This window comes from Canis lupus, chromosome 16, assembly GCF_011100685.1.
Source record: "Canis lupus familiaris isolate Mischka breed German Shepherd chromosome 16, alternate assembly UU_Cfam_GSD_1.0, whole genome shotgun sequence".
Lineage (NCBI taxonomy): Eukaryota > Metazoa > Chordata > Mammalia > Carnivora > Canidae > Canis > Canis lupus.
In genome coordinates this window covers 49,491,211-49,516,853 of record NC_049237.1, presented here as the reverse complement: position 1 = coordinate 49,516,853, position 25,643 = coordinate 49,491,211, and positions in this window count along the sequence as shown.

The window sequence follows — 25,643 nt, the reverse complement described above, 5'->3', positions numbered from 1 at the left end:
TGAATAACCAAGTGGCTGGTGTCTCCACATCTTTACAGACTTTAAGGTGTACTGACCGACAGATCCAGAAAGTACACAGGTCAAAAGACATCTTCAGATTTTCATGTATTTACTGTTATCTTAGAGATGATTGGTCCTTAATGTTTCCTCTCAGCTGTGAGTCTGTAGATGACATAATTTGCATTGGCAGCAGCTGGGCTGATAATAATCAAAAAATATTTTATAGATATATTATTTATTTTCTTCCTTACAGCTATAGAACCCTCCATGTCATTTATCCGTACATGTATCTTCAGTACCTGACCAAATTTTGTCGTTGTTATTGTTGTTGTTGTTGTTGTGAGAAGCTAATGTATGGGGTTGAAGTGCGATTACACACCTGATAGCTTACTAATTGGGTATTCAGTAGTTCTAATTTGTGATTTTTTTTCCAAATTGAATAATGTGCAGTATATCAATTTTACAACATACCTTTATGAAGACTTAACAGTAATTAATCAACTGTAATTAACATTAACATACATAAGCATATGTTGTTCTAACAGTGAGTTAAGAAACTAGATGTGAAGTATCAAGCTTTTTCATTATTTCAAGACTTAGATTATTTTTTATTGTGTACCGCAGATACTTTTCTATTGCAACTGATTTTTAATATGTGTTCCTAAAAGACGTTGCTTAGTATATAAAGATAGCCAGTGTGAGTACATCTGCCACTTTCTTTATTTTTCCACCCTCCCTCAATATTACTTAATTCTCATGGATTATTTATTCTGCAGTGTTGATGCATTTCTGATAAAATTAATCTGTTATTCTTTTCTCACTGGGTCATTACCATGAGACTTCATAACATTTTTCATTTGTTCTTCTTTGAAATTTTGCATTGTCTTCATTTATTACGTTGAGACTTTATAACTTGCAACATCTCAAGTGCATAGTATACCAAATTCAGTATAATGAGAAGATGTAACCTTTTTTACCCTATGAAAGCTCTCCAAAACTCTTTGATTTCACATAATACTACATCTTTCCCCAACAGCCTTGATGTGAAAATTTTCATTACTAATGATGGTTGAGTCATAGACGTGTATCTGAAAATTTGGCGGTGTTAAAAATTCTACATTCTCGACTCTTTTTCCATTAACCCTCTTAGGGAAAGTTTAAAATATGTGTGGCCCAAAGAGTAATACTGAGATTAAAAAAAAAAAAAAAAAAAAGTCATGTCCTGCACAGAACCTAATGGGCACAGGAGATCATTTATTTAGGGGAGTAAATAAGAATGAGGAGGTGTTACTCAGTGTGTGTTTTATTGTCTCCATTGTGCATTCCAGAAACAGAGTCAATGGACCACAACGTCAGTATTTAGAAGATGAAGACTTGACCTTTGATTAGTCACCTAAGGCCAATTTCTTCTCTATGGCTGTATTAGATATGCCATCAGATTGAAAGTAGTAGATCTCTTTTCAGCTTTTATATATCAGACTATGCTAAATAGAACAGAAATGACATACTGAAAATATATTCGAATTTTTAAAGTAAGCTAAAATGCTTGAAGGTACTCCATAGAAATTGAATGGGATGCGAAAAACACATACCCCTTTAAATATTTCAAGTAAAATTAAAATTTGGGAACTAAAATTCAAAACGGGATTTTCACAGGCTTGGTAGAAGTAAAGTCACTGTGAGCAAGTGGGGAATTGTGAGTCAACTGAAGCCTAAGTGATGGTTTGTTTATTCCTCCGGTGATTGCTGAAGCTACCACTGTTCTTTAAATGACAGGTTATGAATTTATTCTATGTAATGGTTTCCAGAGCAGTTGGGAGATGTGACCCTCCAGAGACTTGGAAGGGATTCGATTTTCGATGCCTGAGTACTGTTGGGAAAATTCAGGTATTGAGAGAGTGTATAAGAAAATCTGTATGGTAGATCGTTTCATGAGTACTCGGTAAGAGCAAGAGACAGGAGTCTCACTTGACGCAGAATATAGAAGTTCCATGCCAAAAATTTGTCAACACACTTGATCCTGTGGACAAAAATACAGATTTGATTTTACAGAGAGTATATGTCCTGTCAAAGCACTGATCACTTTACACCTGAGTTCAGCAATAAATTCCAAGAGGCTTGTACAACCCACCACTACTGATAGGATTCCTGAACATGAACAAAACGCTTGTCCACCACTCTGTTAAGATATGAATTTGGATCACGACATGGATGATAAATCAGTACATGAACTATTATGAACTATTAGCCAAGTACTTCTGAAGACTCTCTTTCATAAACCATTCTATAATCCAAGCAGACAGTTCTCTGTCAGCCTAAATGGATGCATTTAGGGTATAATAAGCATGCCTGGGAGGACCCCTCTGGATCATTAGTGGTGGCGGCAATGCCTGTGTTGTGAGGATATAACATTTATCAATAACCAGTGTTCTGCAAAGAACATGGAAACACCTGGCAATGCTCCAAATGCATAGAAGAGCAGATCTATACAGCCAACTGCAATGTGGTGTGGGTCAGGCAGTAGACATTTGGGTTAATCAAATTTTATGGTTAATAGATACCTTGCATGCGTGGATAATTCTCAAGGAATCAAAATACACTAAGTCCAACTTATGCAAAGAAAAAAAAAACGTTTTAACCATTGCTTAATAGTTGATAACTTCAAAAGCATTTTGGGAATTTACACAGCCCCAAGGATATAACTATGAATCTCGGTTATTATTTTACCATAAATATGTTGAAGTGCTGGTTGCTAGAGCTTTCTGGTAGATAGCACACTGGATCATCCGACCTTTGCTTACCTTCTACCCTCGATATTTCAGAGGGTGGAAGTGAAGACGTTACTAAGGATTTGATTCGTTTTTTCAAATTAAAGAAATAATCACAGTTCCACTGAGGACAGATAAGCACAGTGCTTCCTAAAGAATATTTGGAGTAACTTTTCACAAATGATGAAGGGAAGAACATAAAGATTTTTTTTTTCCCTTCTCTTTCTGGTAGTATACTAAATGTTCAATGATTTAATCCTGAGACAAGGAAAAAAATGCTATTTTCTTAAATAGTCCAGTGAAGAAAGTACATATATAGGAACCCCAAGTGGCAAATTGACCCAATGTGTCTTCTGATCTGTTTCAAATCAGGACTTGTATTTTTCTGAGATTTTACACACGTATCAGCAGAGTAGTGATTGAGAGTGTTTCTTGGGTCAGAAAACCTAGGTTCAAATCCCAATTCTACCAATTATTATTTTTCGTAAGTCTGGGCAATATAATTAAGTTCTTCTAGTCTCTGTTTCTTCCTTCAAAAAATTGTAATAGCATTCTTTATTTTTGTGGAGATGAAATGAGTTGGCACCACATAAAAACAGTGCCTGGCAAATACGTAAGCATTCAATAAATGCTATTATTACTATATTTATGGCTGTCATGGTTCTGATTTTTCAGTGGCAGCCCCATGCCATGCTGTTCTGTTTCAGGCTTTGCTCCTGCTGCTCCCTCCACTCGGGAGCTCCTTCTCAACAGTCTAGCAGCCAACCTGTTGAGAAGCCCTACCAAGTCTTGGTTGAGCTATTTTGAACTGTTCCAGGTGTTATTTCCTATCTCCTTTGTGCCTGTATTCTACCTCATATAATTCTCTATTATTTTTAAAGCAACCTTGTATTGGAAATACTTAATTATGTTCCCATCTCTCTCACTGGACAGTGAGCTTCTTGTAGACAGTGAATCCTAGTGTCACATGTAGGAGGCCCTCTAGTTTAATTAACTTCAAGAGTTTGAATCTTAAAAACTAAGATTCAGGGACATCTGGGTGGCTCAGTGGTTTAGCTTGTGCCTTCGGCTCAAGTCGTGATCCTGGGGTCCTGGGATCGAGTCCCGCATCAGGCTCCCTTGTGCCTGTGTCTCTGCCTCTCTCTCTCTCTCTCTTTCTCTCTCTCATGAATAAATAAATAATTTTTTAAAAACCCTAAGATTCAAATATATAATTTGTAAATGTTGTGGCCCTTATTTTTAAGGATGACAATGACATATTTTTTTCTTTTGTAATGGATATTGGATTGCCGTTTGCTTTTTAAAACTTATTTTTAGTTTTAAAGTTTTGTATGCATATAAGGGAAATCTAAACACTATAGAAGAATATACAGTGACAGTAGACTGCTTTATCCTCTAGGCACCAGCCTCCAATCCCTTTTCCCAGAGATACGCTTGCTGTGTTCAAGCCCGTGTGTGTGGCTGTGTGTGTATGTCTGCCACACATACCTTTTTAGACAAATATATTCTGTTGTACCATTTTTCAGTGTTTAACAGAGGTAGGTTGGAATTCTTTTATATCAACAGCACAATAGATTTGCCTAGATTGTTAACAGTTGTATAATATTCTATTATATGAGGATTCATTCCACAGGGAAAAGGTGCTCTGATATAAGATATTGATTCTTTTTTCTAACAGGCTACCAGGCACAGGAAAATAATGCCCCTAACCCTTACTCAGAGACTTGGTAGGAACAGTAATGAGAGGGAGGAAGGAGGCTTTGACTCCCCCCAAATTAATGATTTTTATCTCTCAATAATAAAAAAAAATCAAATAACTTTTATGTGATTTATAAATGTATAGTTCAAAGAGAAAAATTTTGCCCTGTGCTGTTGTAAAGCAAAAACTTTCTGGAGTGTGACATTAAACTTGAAATTGGGGTGGCTATGTCATTCTGTTGGGTAAGCAGATACATTTTTCTTTTCTGATTATGCAATTGGAACATATGAAAATCAAAAGCAAAAAGTGATAAAAATAGTTAACAATGTCAGAGCAGGGATAACTGATATTAACCTTTCATAATTTTATACAGTATTATTCAGTAAGTTGCTGCTTCACTTAGTAGATTATCCTAAATGCTCTATGGCATTATATGTTTGTTTGTTTGTTTGTTTGTTTGTTTGTTTTATAGCATTATACGGTTTTAGCAACATGAATGTTGCACTCTAGAAATGTGCTGTGATTTATTTATGTAGGCATTTTACATGTAACCAACTTAAAAATCTACCATTGTACTTTTTATTTCCATTTTTTTGCTATTATTCATAATATGGATAGGAGTATGAATCTTTCATTACTCTCAGATAAATTCTTTAAAATTATACTCTAAGAGTAGCATTTCTAGTTTAAAGAATATGAACAACACTGTAAAGCCTTTTCATACCTAATGTCAAATAACCACCTAGAGAGCCGGTAACGATTTAGCCTTCCACTCTGTGCCAGGGCTGAAGAAAATGTACATTTTCCTTTGCTAATTGTGACGTCTTGTTTTCTTTTTTAAGCTTTCCTACTTGAAATACAGTTCTAACTTTTGTCATGCCCATCACTTTTATATTTTGTTGCCAGGTGGAAATTCCTTTTTTTGTTGTTGGTATAGATCAGAAATACTTTGTACTGTCTATACACTAAAATTTACTATCATACATTGAAAATACTTCCCCAGTTTTATGTTACTTAGTTTCTTTGTCTTGATATAGGAAATATTTAAATTTCTTTTAATCGAATATAGAAACCTTGTCTGTTATGTGTGTTTTTCCTTTGGTTTTATGTTTGAAAGTTCTTCCTATTCATAGGTTTTTACCCTACTGTGCATATAGTTCAGATAAACAATAACTTTTCATTTCATTTTTTGTATTTTTTTAACCAAATGTATTAACAAGGGAATAGAATGCACTGGTATAACTACCAGCATCCAAAATACAAGAGAAATTAATTCCTTCTCACATAATACTCTAGATGTAGACCAGGAGTCTTAAACAGGGAAGCAATTTGGTATAAGCAGTCTTCCAGGGACCTGTATATTTTCCATCACATTCCAACCCATTTCAATCTCCATTTATTTAGTTAGTTATTATTATCTACTACTAGTAGTAGTAGTAGTAGTAGTTGCCCTTATGGGTAGAATCAAAACTGTCTTACCATTAAACAGCTGCTTTCCAATCTGTGAGAAAGAGAAAAGAAAACAACAAATACCTTCAATTAAAAAAAAAAAAAAAAACTTGGAAGTTGCACATAATACTTTTGTCCATGTTATTTAAGCTGGGATTTATTTTCATGACCAAAGCTAGCTGCAGTGGATCCTGGGTATATTAGTTTGTGAGAGCTACTGCCATAACAAAGTGCCACACACTGGGTGGCTTAAACAGCAGAAATTTATTTTCTCACAGGTTTGGAGACTAGATGTCAGAGATCAAGGTGTTAGCAGGTTGGTTTCTTCCGAGCGCTGTGAGGAAGAATGTGTTCCAAGGCTGTCCTCTAGCTCCAGGTGACACTGGCAATTTTTCGCATTCTTTGGCTTTAGAATATCTTTACAAGTGCTCTCCTTGTATGCATCTCTCTGTACCCACCCCCCATGTGGTTTGTTTGTTTGTTTGTTTTTACTTTTTATAAGAGCATCAGATCTATTGGATTAGAGCCCTAAATGACCTTATCTCATCTGATTTTCTCTTTAGTTATCTATTTCCAAATAGGGTCATGTTTGAGGCACTGAGGTTAGGACTACAATATATGAATTTGAGGGTTCACAATTGAAAATGTAGCCTTTACCTTAGCAAAGGAAAGTTAGGGGAATATAGAAATGGAAGCCAAATAGTCATTGGAACCACATAATTTTTGTACGCTGTAACTTTACAATATAGAAAAACTATTTTAAAGAGGTCAGAATGACCTGAACGTTTCATTATAATATTAATAACACACATATTCAGGATTTACTAACCTCACAATTAATTTACAAGGTAGGCACCATGTTTTGTTTTGTTTTGTTTTTCTATTTAAATAATGAGGATGAATGAGGCATAGAGTGGTTGAATGACTTCCCTAAAGTCACAGAGTTATTAAACAAGGAGCAGAATAATGGATTAAAATCCAGGGGCATGTGATTTCAGGACCCAAGATCTTAAACACCATATGATCTACCCCATCTCTAGTGGCTCAGGTATAAAATGAGAGCAACAATGTGTATTTAAAAGCTTTTCATTAAACAATATATATATATATCAACTTTTAGCCAGTATCTTGCATGAATACAAATCTCAATAAAAACATCATCGTTCTCCACTCTGTCCTTCTCAGTGGCCAGATCAATTCTCTGGTATGAAAGCATAGAATGTTAATGAAAGAGTTCATAGGTAAACCCAGTCAATCACTATTTCTGACCTCCCATAATTTGCAAAATATTTTTGTATCCTTAATGAAGGCATCGATTTACATAAGCCAGAGTCTCCTGCTGTGCGAGTCATCAGCATTAGGCAGGTTCACCTTTAAAGTATTAATGAATCTTTACTTTTTCCTCTTTAATATCTCAGTGGGCAGCTTTGTGGCTTTTTGATCAAACTATACTCTCACTGAAGGCACTATCCATGGAATTCATCAATATATGTCTAGTGCAGGGTGATATCCTTTTATCCAAGGGCCTCCAAATCCTCAGATATTACCAACACTGTCTCTATCAAGGTAATATTTCAGCTTATTTATTTGTGAATGTGTCCCTTTATAACAAGGGAATTAACAACCTGATTATACTGTTCCCACTATAGCACTTTTTCTAAAGAGAGATTGTTGTAATTTAGCTGCGTGTTTCCCTAACTGGCACACTGTTTTTCTCCCTAAAACTGCCCTGCGATCGTCCCTGGAGGACAAGCTACAGCATAGGAGAGTGTGGGCGACTAGGATGTATGTTCTGTCCTCATTAGTTTGAGACACTGTGCACAATAATTTCAATCTATTATTGAGCAAAGTTACATGTGCCTATTCATAAACTCAGAGATTACAAAGAAAACATGTTTAGCGAATAAATTTTACTGAATGGTTACTCCCTATCTGGTATTCTACTAAGCCTTAGTGAAATACTGACAAACATGAGAGTCCTGGCCAACAAAAAGCCAACTGTGTAGTGTGGGAAACAGGTACATGAGGTGAGAGGCACAATACGATAGACATAATGATAGACGTATACACAGGATATTGTGGGGACACTGAGAATGGCACATAATGAAGTCAGAGGGTGGAGGAGAGTTCCTAGAGTGACCTCCTATAGAAAGAAATGGCTCAACTAAATCTTAAAGCATGTACCTGCTATGTATACACTTTGTATAACATTTTGTTTTAAATATTATCATTTTATATATTTAATATTGTCATTTTTCTTAGTATACTCTTACATTATTGTGGGCAATTTCATACTAAAGAATTATATTGAGGGCAGCCCCGGTGGCGCAGCGGTTTAGCGCTGCCTGCAGCCCGGGGTGTGATCCTGGAGACCCAGGATCGAGTCCCACCTCGGGCTCCTTGCGTAGAACCTGCTTCTCCCTCTGCCTGTGTCTCTGCGCCTCTCTCTCTCTCTCTCTCTCTCTCTCTCTCTGTGTCTCTCATGAATAAATAAATAAAATCTTTAAAAAAAAGGAATTATATTGAGAACTAGATTTCAGTTAGATTATTTCCTTCCACACAAAAGTCCATAATTTTAACTGATACTGAGAAAGGGAACATCATACATTTTTTTTTTCTTTAGGAAAGAGCATTATTGAAACCATTAAAAATTGCCAACACAGCTATATAAAATGTCACTGTCCTACCCCTGCTTCAACAATAAGAACAACGTGGTTTTCATCCATAGGCAAAAATGTCTTTGTAGGATCCTTGGGATCCGACACCATAAGCCAAAGGACTTGGAGCAGCCTCACCCACCTGTGTGTTGGGAAACAGGTATATGGCTCTCCATCCCAGCTGTGGACTCTCACGTGACCAGTGAACTGGCTCCAGTCTCTCTTGGCTATAGTCTGGAACCTCTGAGAACACTGCCTTGGACAACTAGTCATGGATGAGAAAACCTTTGTGGGAGTCCAGGAGTGCAACAGAGAGTTATAGCACACTTCTGGAGAAGAAAGAGAAAAGAGAAAAAAGAAAGAGAAAGAGTAAGGAGAAGTGAAGAGGAGAGGAGAGGAGGGGAGGGGAGAGGAGAGGAGAGGAGAGGGGAGGGGAGGCGAGGGGAGGAGAGGGGAGCGGAGGGGAGGGGAGGAGAGAGAAATTGGACTCACTGGAGAGGGTAGAAGGAACAGTTTGACTTTATCCATATCACTCTTCCCTCAAATCAGCACAGCTCAATCCCAAGAAGACCTTCCCCGACCCATGATTTCTCCTGTTGGGAAAAGTGAGAGCACATGAACAAGTGCCTAGCTTCCCCAGCTGGGGGGATGCTGCCAAAGAGACTCATTTCTTTCTCGCCCATGTAGAGTCCTGAGTCATGAGCATGTATTTATATGTGGTATTGAAACGATTTGGAGAATATCAGTTGAAATTAAAATGGAAATGTTTTCTTTTTTGCAAGATTTTTTAGAACTTTGATATTTTACAGTATTTTCCTGAAATTAATAATCAAAGAAATCGCTGCTTTCCCTAGAACATCTGTGAACATACCACAGAACTAATGTTTCACAGAGCACTGTTTGAGAAATCATAAAATTAAGAATGCAAGGGAAATTTTGGAAAAGTAAAGCACAAAAGTGCCAATGTCCTCAAACTCTTCTAGACACACATTTGGAAAAGGGAAAAAAAAAGATACCCTTTTTCTTTTACTAAATTGAATCTCCATCCTGGACTTCTATTCCACTAGAAGAGGTTTTTATTTAGTCAAGTCCGGGTAAACTCAATTTCATGTTATAATACCGTCGGTTTGAGAGTTTCCTCTTCCACACCCCTCCTAGGGTGGCATCAAAGTGCTGATGAGCTTATGGAGGATCTTAGCGTTGGGATCTGACATCTGGTTCTCATCGGGTAACTGTCCACACAGAAGCCAGCTGTGGTTTACGCAGCCCCGTCTGCTTCTCACTTGTTGTTCATCTCTGAAATGTCTGTCTTTACATCTGGCTTCCCAACCGCAGATCTGGATCACACCCACTGCAACATTACCACCTCTTGACTGAAAGACCCCTTCATGTTAGCCAGCTCTTCTCTTTCCTGTTAGACTGCCCCACCATACCATTCTGCATCCTTGGGAAGTTTGGTGAGGCTGTCTGAGACCATGTCTGGCCTAAAATTGCTCCCATATTAACTAAAACAAGGAACTGCCTATGAAGATGCTGTCTCCCAGGGTTCCAAAATAGGAAGTCTCCCATCGCAGCTTCCCCAAATCTACATGGACATAAGCCATTCTACTCTCTCAAAGGAAGCCTGGGTGTCGGGAGTTAGGATGGGAAGGGTTATTGCAGATGATCCCACTTCAGACACCGTACTCTGATCAATGAGTGGCTACTTATCCAGTGATTTTCAAGTGAAATATTTTCAGACTCTGGGGGCAGGGTAGAGTATATCTAAAAGGGCATCTTTTTGCCATCGCCTTCAAAATGAGTGGTAAAAATCCGTATATGGTAAGCTTTGTGCCCTCAGTCAGTACATTATAAAGATTCAATGTATAGTTTATAAAACAACTTCTCAAAAATACACCGGCTTCTATTCTGTTAGATGTCTCCTGCAAATGTGGCAACTTTATCTTGACTTAGATACTTTTAGCAAAAAGGAGGAGCCTAATTAGCACCAATATAAATTATTCAATCACCACATTAGGCAGACACCATCGGATGGATAACCTTGTAAATAAGCAATATAAATTTCCCTAAACACTGAACATGATTTTTTTTCTTTCAAAGTCTGATTTTTAATGCAGAGCAAACAACAAGGCAGTGAGGCATCCTGTATTTCTCAAACTATACGTCTTTAGTTAGGATTGCGAATAAAGCAAGAAAATCGCAGTGCATGTGTTTTCATGAGCTAACCGTTAGCAACCCATACAGTAAAAGGACACTACCGTATGTCATGTGTCTGTGTTGTACAAGATGCTTCCACATGTAATAATGCATTCAGGTAGGTGTAATTGTTACTTATTTTATGCATGAAGAGACAGAGAATAAGAGAGATGAAATAATTTGTCCAAGGTCAAAAAACTGTAAGCTTTTATGGTGGAGCTCATGTCTTCATCTGTTGACAAAACTCATGATGCCTTCATGATGTTATTAGAGATGTGTATTCTCCAAGAGACGAAAAGGAAGATGCATATATCGCATTGGAAACTAGGAAATTCATTGAGGTTGTTAAAATTTGATTCAAAAAATTATCACACGTGAACAGTCTTGCTCACCCTTTTCACAATGGATAGGTTTCAAAGCATACGTTTGACCCACATAAAGGGCAAGGGTGGTTGGTTGTTATGCGTACTTCTGCTCTTTTGTCATCTGAGTGTCTGAGCATCCTCCTGTCATCTCAGGGCCAGCATGGGCCTCCCCTCCCCATCCAACTCCTCAGGGAATTCGAGCATGTTGAGTCTTTTTTCTCCCCTCTGGAACTATCTTTTTCTGGCCTCCTTCTCAGACAGTAGAGCCCTCACAGAAAATCTTATACTTTATTCAATTCTTTGGAGTAGCCAGCTTAATAAAGCATTACCCTCATTGGAAAACAGACCCTGATTTTTCTGCTTCTTTTTAAGTTACCCCAAATCTTGCTATTCCCAAGAGCAGACATTGCCCTCTGTTACAGAGACAGCGTATCCTTGTCACGCTAAGGCATCTGTAGAATTGTAGTCCTTTGGAGAACAAGAGGAACATGAAGTCAGCTCCCTGAGGACATGGATTTTGGTGTCTTCTGTTCTTTGGCGTGCCCCAAGAGCCTAGAACTGTGCCTGGCATATATCTGGCACTTCAAAACATACATTTATTGAGTGCATAGTATTAAAAGGGAGAAAAGTAATAAAAGTGAGTTTCCCTGCTGCCCAGCTCTTTGTCATTTTGCTCTCTGATTCTCCAAGGCAGGAACATAGTCTGGAGATAGATCGCCAGGTCCTTGGTCAAACTTCTTGTTGAGTTAAGTGCCCTATTTGGCCATTGTGAATCTGGGAATTAAAACCTGACTCGTTATCCATATTCTAAGTTCTGTTGCTGCTACACTACAACTTACTGATTTTTTTTTTATGTTTTTGTGTGTACATTTTTATTTTAATGGGTGGATGGAACGGGATGTCAGGAGATAACCTCTGTGTTAAGATTCAACCAGTCTCTAACTTATTTACCCAGCTAGGGTTGGTTAGTCTTTTCTCAATGGATTTCAATACGGTCTGCTAGAATTTACTGGAGTTCTCACTGATGAATACATAACCTGTTAAGTATCTAAAAGGTGTACTAGACCTATAAAAATTTTATATGCCCTGAAGAGTAGGGCTTTTGACGTTTTCTATTGTTTGGACATTCGCCAGCCTGTGAAATGACTTCCGGTCTCAGGATAGTTTTTCCATCCTGCCACTAGATGTCAGGAACAATAAGAGTCAGCTTGTATCTGCATTATCAGAAAAGAATCATTATTCCAGAACTATGCTCTTCAATCTTTCTCAGAACTGACAGTCATTTATTCAATAATTACTTGCTGAGCACCTACTATGTGTCAGCTTTACACATTCAGGGTCCATCAGGAAACAAAACAGACTATAACAGACCTAAGTGAGACAGACGTGAGAGAGCAAGGTGGTGCATACAGATAAGAAGGGGTTGAAAAACAGAAAGAGGGTAAGAAATAATCAGAGGGAAGCTTCTGGAAAGCAGTGGTAGCTAAAGCAGGAAAGGGTAGCCAGGTCCCTAAGGTAGATACCAAAAGGGTTAGTGTTAGCTGGGGTCTTCACTGAAGCAGACCTCCAAGACAGGATGAGAGTGCAAGAGATTAATTGGGGGAAAGATCCATGAAAGAAAAAGGAGACCCAGCCAAAGACGGTGCAGTGAGCCATTTGTCTGCCATGATTTTCTATCCCTGGGAAGTAGAGGGGAAGGCAAGAGCGCTGGGGAAGGAGTACCTGACTTTGCAGTGCATCTCTGATGGCCAGTCTGATGGGGGACAGTGAACCTGAGTTGCTCTGAGTTGTCTTATGTCTTTCAGGAATCCCCTACATTAGTGTTGGCTGAGGGCATCCTTGGGATTTATGTGCTCTTTGTACAAAGGACATAGTGGGTGGAGAGGGGAGTAATTGGTGCTAGTCAGTTACGTTCACCACGGCAGGGTCCCCAAGTGCTGCATTTTTATTGTGGCCTCAGAATTCAAAAAAAAAAAAAGCTAGAGAATGGAAGGCAGGATAGAAGAGACTAGAGAGAGACTGGATGCATTTACTGGGTAAACCATTACTGAGTCGATGGACAGCGCATAGTAGGCATTCATTAAATGCTATTGAATTTTTCAAATTAGTTCATTTTTTTAGAGTTTCTTTGTATTTATTCTCCGTGAAAAGAATTATATATTCTCAAATAGTAATTAAAATAATAAAATGAAACAAAGCATCTGTTCCTTGTAATGCCAATTTCTATTTTATCAGACATAAGTTGCAAAGTCTTTTGTTCCAACCTTTATGTCATATGAAACCTTAACTAGATTTTTGACCTCATACACATGCTAATAATTCCAGTTTCTTATTGTACATATTGTTATTACCTTCCTTTTTCTTTCATAGAAAAAAAAAAGGAGAAAGAATATTTGACCACCATGATATGAGTCTTTATAGTACTTACTGGCTCAAGTAAAAAGCAGGCACTTTTATGGTTGTAGCAGAGTTTATCTTATCATATTTTATCCTTAGAGATGCTGCAAGAATTCTTACACCATAGATAAACCATCATTCTGATAAACTGTGAAATTTGAACAAGTTTACAAGTATTTTTTCTACTCAGAAACTTCTATCAGGTTCAGGGATTTGGTTTAGCAGTTCCCAAAGTTTGAATGCTTGAGTAAAAATTTCCTAAAAACGAAAGTACTGAACAAATAGGCTAAGGGTCTCATGAGAAGTAAACTGTCGAAATTTTTAATACTTCCTACAATAGCTCAAGGAGAAAATCCCAACAGGATATGATTTTCATTTTTAATGTATTGCTATCTCTTTTCTTTATGGAAACATAGTAAAAATAAGAAGGTGTACAATGTATGATAAACCACAGATTATGCAGTAAGAGTATGCCTATATTCAGGAAAAAGAAAAGGAAAAATATTGTAAAAATGTGACTGTCTTGCTACTCTGATAAAAGCAATATATTCCTTAAATGCTTTTTGTTAAAGAAATAGGAATCTTCATGTTAATTTATACAGCCAGATGACTAATCATTACCATTTCTAGTAGAAAATAATTATATGCTGATAACATAAAACTGTCAATCCTTGCTAATAAGATATGAATTGGTGAAAACATGAAATACAGGAAATTATTGCTTAAGGAATTGGACCAAGGCAAATTATATGCCACAGATTTCGTTTCTTCTCTTCTCTTCACCCTCTCCCCACCCACCCCTCTCATCTTAAGGCATAAAAGGTTTACTGCAAAAATTTGAACCTAGCCAATGTTAGGAAATAAATAATTTGTGGTAGACATTTACTGACTGCTTTAAGATATTTTGTTCTATTAAAGTAGTCAAGCATTAAAATTACACTCTTAGTCACCCCTTCTTGTCGTGCAAGACAAGTATATTGTTTGGAATGAGCCCATCTTGAATACCTCAAATTATAAACTGGTAGCATTCAAGGCAATATGCTTTCAGAAGCAGGAAAAAAAAAAAAAAAAAGCCTTCATGATATCACATGGGTGTAGTTTGCACACTAAGGAACTTGGAGATGTATCCACAAATCCTACCAAAATTGAGAACTCAGAAAAGAGGCCATTAATAAAATTGAAATTCCCCAAAGATTTAATATTGTGAAATACACAGTGAGTGATTCTACAGCTGTCTCTGATACCTGCTTTTATGCTTCTGTTCAGCTGAGGAAAACTCTTCCAAAGTTCCCATCTAGTCACTTTTCCTGGGGTCTTGGCTATCAAGGGGACAAATTCTCTTCACCTCCATTGAAATACCCTCTCATTTATTCGAATATGATGATTGATTCAGAAGCAAATGAGTTCAATGAAGGTCATAGTGGACAAACTCTACCTGAAAAGATGAAGGGAGAATGAGCTATTACACCACCACAGAAATAAAATTAATTGCTTCCCTTTTTTGAAGTGAGAATTATTTTATTTTTAAATACAGCATCATTATGTGGAAGTCATAGGGACTGAGCATTGGATTAGAAGGCCTTAGGGGTCATTTCAGTCAAAACCTTCATTTTACAAAAGTGAAAATGAACTAGAGAAGGTAAATTACTAGAGTAGATGTCTAGTTGCAACAGAATTGAGAGATTAGGTTACTAAGTATAGAGAAGCCAATATATCTAGTCTTAAAGTTTCCAGAGGATTCTTTTTTTTTTAAGATTTTATTTATTTATTCATGAGAGAGAGAGAGAGAGGCAGAGACACAGGCAGAGGGAGAAGCAGGCTCCATGCAGGGAGCCCGACGTGGGACTCGATCCCGGGACCCCAGGATCATGCCCTGGGCCAAAGGCAGGTGCCAAACTGCTGAGCCACCCGGGGATCCCCTCCAGAGGATTCTATATCTGGCTTTATTTTTCAATCAGTTGGAAAATTATTATTACTTTTGAATTTCATGCACTTTTAAAAATAATTTTTATTATAGAAGTAAGCCATGGAAATAGATTCTTTTTTCTAAATGGTAGCAACATAGGGATTTATGAAATGTATAATAAAATTCTTGACCTCTCCTAATTCTACAATCCTCCAATTTCATTGTCCACAGACTATTAAGAATGTAAATTTCTAGTTACTCTTGTGGTTATTATTGTAATATCTTTCACATATTTATTTTTAATTTTTCTTAATTTAATGAAATTTAGGAAGACTATTGGTCTCCAATAAAAAACTTTCAAGAATTTACTTAGCAATTCTCTTTTCTGATGTATTAATTATATTCTTATGTATATTTACATTATAATTGATTATTTTATGTTCTATTGTTTGACCTAAAATAGAATTAACAGCATTTACAATTCTGTGATAATGCCATTTTTTTTTTTTTTTGGTTCTAAAACTAAATAGAATAATTCAGCCCATAACATGTAATCCTGTCTTTCCAGGGGTACCAATTAAAAAAAGAAGTCACCATGCATCTCAGTATACTTATCTGCTATTGCTTTCATTCTAGCTTCTTCTGAGTCAGTCTCTACTGTGTCTTACAATCCTTGTTGCCCCCTTTCTTGAAATTATGTATTTTTTTAATTGGTGAATTTGAAAAGTAATTTTTTAAAATACAGCTTGAGTAGTGAGTAAACTTTCTGAAGAACTGTTACTTTCCTACTTAATTTGATAATTGAACTCTCCATAAAACTTTGAGTTCAAATTCTTTTTTTTTTTCCTTTGGATTTTGAAAAGATGACTGTTCTATCCTAACACCACGGTTCCCTGTCAGCAGTTGGTTGTCAGACTTTGGCTAGACTGACTGTCACTCTGTAATAGAAACTGCTAGTTATTCAACAGAATCTGCTTTTCTTCTCCAAGGACACACAGATAGATGGCATTTCCCAGCCTCCTTTACTTGAGGCCAGGTATCGACATTGGAAGCTATATATTTCTTTTAGGGGCCAAGGCTTTTATGAAGCAACTGTGGCCTTTCCACATTCTTTCTTTTCAACCAGCTGGATGGCAGATGGCAGAGCCACAGGGTGGATGGACCCTGATTCCCTGAATTACTGAGTGAAGGAAAGCCACCCAGAATGCTACGTTAAGCTGCAAAGCACTTGAGAAGTAAACATCTCATTATAAGGTTTAAGTGTATTTTTACAGTAGCTATCATTCTTCTTTTCCTCTCTGGATTTTTTTAGGATTTCCTCTTTGTCCTTGGAGTTCTGAAATCCCACCAGGATGCATGTAGGTTCGAGAGTATATCACGCATCCTAATGAGGACATCGTGGGTCCTTTTAACCTAAATACTTGGAAGGAACATTTCTGCAGTTCTCTATCTACATTTTCTTTACCAATATTATCTCTCTTCTTCCCTTTCCAAATTCCAATGGGATAAATGTTGGACTTGTTACAACGTGCCTTCATCGCTGTACACTTTTCTCTACTACCCTTCACCCCTTTGTCTTTTGCTGGACGGAGAGGATAGACAGATACCTCAGCTTGGTCTTCAAGATCACCAGCAAAGTTCAACTGTTGTGTCCTGTTCCATTCCCTGCCCATTTGGTGAGAGGGAGGGTGTGTGACCACATCTTTACTATCCGGAGCTCTTTCTTTCTATTTTGCCCACTCCGGTTTTATAGCAATTTGATCTACTTTTATGTATTTTTAATGAATATACTCTCTTCTCGGATCTGTTTAAGAACTCTAACTTAAAAAAAAAATTATCTTCAGTTCCGAGAAATATCTCTGTTTCTGTCTGACAGAAGTTTTTTCTCTTGATTCATCCTCCATCCCTTCTGTGTTTCTCAAGAGTCTGACAATCCTTCATTGCTCTTTCGTGGTTATTGATGAACCCATACGCTGAGTTTTCTGGAGTCTCAAGGTCTGTTTTCTCCACAAGCCTTTCCATACACACAAAGGCAGGGACAGAGTTCTAGGTAACTGGGTGGTCAGTGGTGTGGCCAACAGGCTTCCATGTTGGGAAGGTGGATAGGAAACAACCAGGAGGGCCAGGGACCCTGTCAATAGCTAAACTAAGGTGAGCCTTTCTTTGGGGGTAGAGTTCTTTGGTATGTATTACTTTGGGAGACATGCCTTTGGTTTTCTATCTTCTTCCCTCTCATGTGGAGGTCTAGGTGTACCTTGAAGTCAGCACTGCTTCCCACTAAGGTCCCACACCCTCTGATTAGGCTCCTTTGCTAAGCAGTTGCCCTACCTTCCTGCGAGAAGCATCCCCGCGCTGCACTGACAGCAGAAACAGCAGCTTTCCAGCCCAAACCCAAGCGTGAGAGAGAAACAGGAGTGGCAAGGGCCTGGCTCCTCTGACAAGAGTCCATGGTGCTCCAGGTGGCCTCTGTCTGCTTTCCGCTCGGTCTTCTCAGTCAGCCATGGAGAGACACTTGTCCCACAGGGGAGAAGGGCATGGCTCCCCAGGGCCACCTGCCAGTACCCAGACCGGACTCTGCCACTTGCCAGGGATGTGACCTTCACAAGTTGCTCATGTCTGCGAGCTTCAGACTTTGCATCTGGAGAGCGAATAATCACAGCGTCTACACCAGAGGCCTGCAGCGAGCAGAGCACTACTTCTTACGTGTGTTAGCTTGCTAGGGCTGCCATAACTGAATGCCACCGACCAGGTACCTTGGACACCGGATTGTTATTGTCTTCCAGTTCTGGAGAGTAGATGCCCCAGACTAAGGTGTCTACAGGGTTATTGGGTGTGTGTGTGTGTGTGTGTGTGTGATTTGTTTTTGTTTTTATTGTCTGAGACCTCTCTCCTTGGCTTGCAGATGGTATAGCCTTCTTGCTGTGTCCTCACATGGCTGTGCCCATGTCCAAGGAGCTGTGTCCCGATCCCCCCTTCTTACAAGAAAACCAGTCATGTTGAATTAAGACTCACCCATATGACTTCATTTTACCTTAATCACTTTTATAAAGAGCCCTATCCCCAAATACAGTCACATTCTGGGGTACTGGGGGTTAGGGCTTCAACATATGGATTTGAGGAGACTATGGGATATAGTTTGGTCCATAACACGTATAAGCCACTGGGAAAGGCTCCGCACATATAAATGTGAGATATTATTATTAATAGAAAGAAGCAGGTTCTCCTTTCTTTGTTTATATCCTGGTCATCTGATTTCTCTGTTCCTGATTCTTCGCCATCAGACAGTGAGCATCAGTACTGAGGGGCTGAGTGTGCCCAACACGACCCACACAGGAGGATATCCCCATCTGGAAACAGGGTTCGTGTGTGAGAAGCTTTCTACGTGCCCCCCTTACATCTGCTCTTACCCCTAGAATACTCCCCAAGGCTTCTAAAACTAGATAATAGTCTTTGTGGAGTTAAATAGGCAGGCAATAAGTTGGGAAGGTTGAATGTATTCCTTCTGAACTTCTAGAGAAATGATGATAAGATATGGGTTTTTCAGAGAATCCTTATTATTATACCAAATTGGTCACTTTGAATTTTGAAATGTAAATTATCTCTAAATCTTTGCAGTAACTTTCGACTCAGCAGCTTTTTACAGAAACACACAGATGGCCAGAATAATAGTAGACGTCAGATTTTAAGAAGTGTTTGAAGCTGAGGGGAATTCCTAAACCAAAATTTCCGAGTAGCTTTTTGCTACGGGTCATCACCATGAAGAAGAGCCTAGGGCTGTCAAGAATGGGAGAGAGGCTTTTCTCATTTCCGATTCAGTCTTGGGTTATATCAGAGGGGCTCACAAACATGCCCATGACTTTGGGCCCCTCTGCTGCAGGATGAAGAAAATATTTGTAAAGCTGCACCGTGGGTTTGTCAGGAGAAACTCCCATAGGCTTAGAGGGCGTGCACGGTGGGGGCTTGGGCCTCTGTAGAGGCTCACAACACAGCCAGCACTTCACAGCACCAACCTCTTCTCTGAAGGCCCTAGTAGCTCTTCTACACACACACACACACACACACACACACACACACACACCCCTCTGTGTTAAGTATGATTCTCTCACAGAGAGATCTTTAATAATATGTAATGTTTTCAAAATAAAATAATTCCAGTTAACAGCTCCGATGGGCATAGGAGGGCCCCCGGTGCCTTGCTGTGGTTCGGAGTATCAGAATGTTTTCTCCAGGGGAGAGGAGAAGGAGCAAACATAGGAACCCAAGCCCCCCAGGAAGGAGAGACTATGAGAGTTAGGTGGGGGTGGGTCATCATTCACCCCGGTGCAGTGTGAAAACATAAACCAGGCTCAGAATTCACCCAGGTAGGAAACTACCCCAACTTGATACTTAATAAACGCTGCATTCTTGACTGCATCTGGTGGCCCCTGGAAGTTGAGAATTTCTCCCAGTCAATGAGGAATGAGGAGGCCTGACCATGTCATCTCTCAGAAGACAGAAAGCGGGGATCCCTGGGTGGCGCAGCGGTTTGGCGCCTGCCTTTGGCTCGGGGCATGATCCTGGAGGCCTGGGATCGAATCCCACGTCGGGCTCCCTGCATGGAGCCTGCTTCTCCCTCTGCCTGTGTATCTGCCTCTCTGTCTCTCTCTGTGTAACTATCATGAATAAATAAATAAAATCTTTAAAAAAAAAAAAAAGACAGAAAGCGTGCATGTGGTTTGGTTTTGTGCAACAGGGAGAACTATCCACGTAGCCAAGTTGCCTTGGGTTTATTTTGTTTTCCTTAAAAACCCAGGGCATGCAAAGGGAAACCTACTATATACCACTTCTGCTGGGCTTCTCAGCTCAAGGCAGATGGGAGAAATAGTACACATAGTGGAGAAAGGAAAGTGTGGCTCCGGGAAAATAATTAGAGGAATGAAGAGCCACGAGCAAGAAAAGCCACAGTGGGTTTTTCAAACATCCCAGCTTTACTGCTGCCTCGCTTTTGGCAGTCTTTTGTAAGAAACACCAGAGACGACCAAATTTTTCCTAACTCAAATTCTCAAAATGCCAGTGTATTTATTAAAAATGTAAGAAAACAAATCATCGCCCCCTTTGTAGGGTTGGTGGAAAAATACTCTACCTGTTTGGGACGTTGTGATGTTCTCCAGGTCTCTGCCTCGTAAATGATGCTGTGCCTTGAATTTGCTTTTGTCAAGCAATTAATTCTCAATGAGCACAGGCTCATATTGCAAGCCCATATGTTTGCTTTTGAAATAAAGTTGTTAATGGCTAAATGTATTCATTGTTCCTGGTTTCACAAGCTCATGATGGCAGGCACCATAATGTTTTCCAAGTACTGGTGACTGTTTTTCTTTGCACGGGGCACTGGCCTGTCTCTCACATTCACAGCTGCTGTACATGCTTTGCATTTAGAAAGAGAAAAGGGAGCAGGAAGGGGGGGAAAAAAGCGTTTGTGATCGGTGTGTGAACAAGAGCTAGCTTGGAGTCTCCCAGTGTGTCCCTGGAATGAGAATGGTGCTTGATTGATACGGATGCACTTCACTCCGATGAGCTGGAGTCCATGCAGGTGCAGGTGGGCTGCGCTAATCAAGACAAAGTTTCTGTGACTTTCAACCACAGAAAGAGTACCCTGCATTCAGGGGAGAGAAATAAAATGTGTTTGCTCTCAGTGGTGAGAAGGAACAGAATGTCGTGGCTCAGGGGCTTTGAACCTGCTGTTCAGGGACGTCCCCGCACCGGTGGCCAATGTCCTCGTGGTTTGCTAAGGAAAACTGACAGCCCTTTTGGTGCTGTTGTTGGTCTTAAAGTCAGAAAGATTTTTATTAATTTGGCTTTAAAGAATGTTTTATATCCTCCACATTAACCATTCTAAGTATGCTTATTTCTTAAGAGAGATGAATTACGTTATTACCTGTGAAGCATTAACTGTATCAACATAAATAGACCCACACAGTCCCACTCCTACATAGAGCCTTGGATGGTTATTCAAGAAATAGTGAGTAGCAGGACCAGGGAAGCGATGGAGATATTTACTCTTTGTTTTATAGCCTTCTGTATTGTTTAAATGTTTAAATGTTCTGTATTGTTTAAGTATTATTGCTTTCGTAGTAAAAGGAAAATGGTAACACCCATGAGATTTTTCCTTCTAGCATCCATATACTTTAAAATGATCCACCTTATGAGGGTGGTATTTTATCAGAATATTCCAGGCAGAGTTCCACCAAGCCGTCCTATGAAGCACAATTTTGAGGGAGTTGGCCCTGCCTTGTGCATGCTGAGTGGAATGTTTGCTGGTTGCTTTTGAACATCACCTCTGCTAGGCAGGAAAGGATAGACAGGGTGGCCACACTTTCCAGTATACACTCTTGTTCCAATGTTTTCATGTGCAAAAGCATCCTGATCTTAGGGGCACCTGGGTGGCTCAGTCGGGTGAGCATCCAACTCTCTTGGTTTGGGCTCAGATCATGACTTTGTGAACGTGGGATTGAGCCCCAAGTCATGCTCTACACTCAGCATAGAGTCTGCTTTAGATTCTCTTCACCTCTCTCTGTCTCTCAAATAAATAATGTCTTTAAAAATAAATTAATAAGTTAATTAAAATTTTGGGAGGCCTGGGTGGCTCAGCGGTTGAGCCTCTGCCTTTGGCTCAGGTCATGATCCCGGGGTCCCGGGATCGAGTCCCACAGCAGGACACCTGCAGGGAGCCTGCTTCTCCCTCTGCCTATGTTTCTACCTCTGTGTGTGTGTGTGTCTCTCATGAATAAAAATATAAAATCTTTAAAAAATTAATTATTTTTTTAAATGTCCTGATCTGGACAAAAAAGTTTTGTGATCACTCTAGTTATGGATAGCCATGTGAATTGTTTGTTGTGCCTTTCATCCACTCTTGAAAAGTATACTTTTAGTTTAAAAAAAAATGAGTCACTGTGATAGCTTCTTTATAGGCATTACTTAATCACAAATAGATTTTTGAGGCAGATGAAATTATTTAATGATGAAGAAATGGTTTGGTGACATGTCCATGATTTTGTTTTAAACATGATCACGTTGATTTTCCTCCTCGATGATTTCACAAACCCAGTCATGCCCTGTCATTGACTATGTCTGGCCTTTCAAAACATTTAGATACACACAAACTTCTAATGCCTGTGTAATCCATCCCATGTACTCCTCGCATCTTCTAATAAAATCCTCCTACAACTAATATAGTTAACACAGATGCCAGAAATAGACTTTGTCTTTGTTTCAACTCAAAATCCATTCTCTCGAAATCCCTGGGTGGCGCAGCGGTTTGGCGCCTGCCTTTGGCCCAGGGGACGATCCTGGAGACCTGGGATCGAATCCCACGTCGGGCTCCCGGAGCATGGAGCCTGCTTCTCCCTCTGCCTGTGTCTCTGCCTCTCTCTCTCTCTCTGTGACTATCATAAATAAATAAATTTTTTAAAAAAAATCCATTCTCTCTGGGAAGTTTCCTTGTCCCCTGAGCCTGGATCACTTTCACTCACTGCACACTCTCAAAACCCCCTTTCAAAGTACTTACCAGTTTACAAAGATTCAGCTGATGAAGGTCTCTTTCCCAAATACTTCAAGCTCCTTGCAGTTAGGCAGCACTTTGTTTTGTTGTTCACTTATTTATCCACCAAGTGTATTGCATTAGTAGTGCTGTCACGTTGATATACGTGCAATAAGTATTTGTTGGGGTGCACCTGGAAGGCTCAGTGGGTCAAGTGTCTAACTCTTGGTTTTGCCTCAGGTCATGGTCTCGGGGTCCTGAGATTGAGCCCCACATCAGGCTCCACACTCAGCAAGGGGTCTGCTGGAGATTGTCTCTCCCTTGTTGTCTACCCTACCCAGGTATAAAGTCTTGCTTCAGATAAATGGCAGGTATCACTCCTGAAAGAGGCTTCGTTCTATCACTTCGAGTTAATCTAGCAAACTTGCCTTGAAGCTGGACCCCCACTGAGAACCCTTCCTCGTTTCTCAGTCTCAGTACCAATGCTTAGCCTTTATAGCAATGATTTTGTCATATCATAATTATTTTAATAGTTTTAGTTTTAATAGTTTATGTGGTTTAGGAGTGGTGCCCTGGAAACACACACACACACACACACACACACACACACACACTCTCTTTCAGATCTCCTTTGGGAAAACAATTATTCCCACTGTCTGTGGGGTAGGAGTGGGCATGAGGGAGAGCCATCATGAAGTAGCGAAATGCCTCCCACCCCCAAACAGTCCTTTTTAACGCCTGTAGTGGTAGGAATTTAAGTGGTGTTGTTATTATTCTCATTTTATGGCTGTGTAAATCATCTCACACTGAAATAAAGGGAATGACAAAAACTAAACACCTTCAGTGGTTAGAATTTCCCTCTCCTTTGAAATAGCCAACTACTTAAGCAAATCTTTTAAATTAAGGCCGAAAAATCTAATATTTCTATTTCTGTCCTGACCCTAAATGAGGGAAATCTAGATGAGTGTTGCCTCAAGACCAAAATTCCATCCAAATTTTTCTCCCTCTAACAGTATTAGACTTACAGTTTTTTAAATAGCATGCTTTCTAAAACTTACAGTTTTTAAACTTCACAAATTTAAATTTTTAAGATTATAAGTATACCTCACTTTTTCATTAGTAGTAACAACAGTATGTGCAAACATAGGTGCCTAATAAAATGTTTTCCATTGGAAAAAAAATATTTTCCATTGAACTAGCTGGTTTTATATTTAACAGCAGGAAGCAAGGGCATAAAGCATAGGTTGCTTTTGGCATTGTTAGATTTGATTAATCCACAGGGGTGCTTTAAAGCTAAGGAGTCAGGATTCTCATATAGTTCAATTAAGGGAGTGATATAAAACAAATATATCCACTGGCTAAAAATCCCTCCTCCCTCCCATCATCCAATTATTTACCCAAACAAGGATTTTCATAATATATGATTTGGTCACTACCTACCTTTGCAACTTTACCTTGTGGGTTGGAAGAGGGCAGAACTTGGTAACTGAGCATATATATTTCAATTAATATATTTATATTTCAATTAATATGCATATTTCTATATATATATATATATATATATATATATAATTGCTTTAGAAGACACAGAGCACCTTGTATTTGATTCACAGATGGACCAAATTAAAAAAAAAATTCTTATTACTTACAGACTTCAACCCATGGAGCTGACATTAGGTATTCAGAGAAAACAAATGTAGCCTCTAAATTTAATTCTAGTTGCATTATCTCTTGTTGTTCTTATTTGTATATCACAGCCTGAAGCTTTGACATTGCTTCTGTATTCATCTATGAGGCAAAGTGTTTGGGGAAAAGGAATCACAAAGACCCATAAGAAAACTCATATTCAACTACTGAGACTTGTAGGTTAATTTAATGCAGGGAGAAAACTCTATTTTAAATGTGATGATACACTGAAAAAAAAAAAGAGAGAGAGAGATGATTTAGCATCGTATTTTCCCTCCAGCAAGGCAAAAGGGCACTTGGTCTTGTGTTTTCATTTCTTTTCTTTTTTAAATTATTATTTAAACAGGACAAAAATAATGTAGTGCAGAACACATGTCATTAACTCCAGAAAACTAAATAGCAAATGAGCCCATTTCAATCAAATGCCTAGGATTCTTTTAATCAAGTATTTATTGTTAGCAGGCCAGTGCTCGCTGGCCTCTATAAACTACAGTGGGCCCGTTAGGAACCTTTATTTTACTTCTCTTAGAGATGCTGTTGCTTCTGTGCACTTTTTTTTTTTTTTCCTATTAATGTATACTAGAGAAGCTGACTTAGATTTGTGTGTGTGTTTCTATTTTTTGTTTAGTTTCACCACTGGATTAGCAGTAGCCAGAGAGGTTCAGTAACTAGCCTCAGACATCCCAGGAGTTGAGGGGCTGGGCAAGAATTAGCACTGAGGAAAGTTTGGCTCCCAGCTTTTCCTTCATCATGAGAATGCAGCGCTCGAGTGAAGAACTTCCCCAAACAAACTGAAAAGTAATCATGTCTTGGCTTTGGACTGTGTGGGGTGGAGGGAAGAACAATAACTGAACTCCCTCCCCAGCCCCAAGTTGCGAGCTGATACATTATCCCTAAAGATGAATGGGTTCTTAAAACATTTTCCTAATTGGCAAATACCTGTGGTAAGTCTCCATTCACCCACAGCCAGAGATCACAAATCAGAGCAGAAAGTCCTTTTGAGT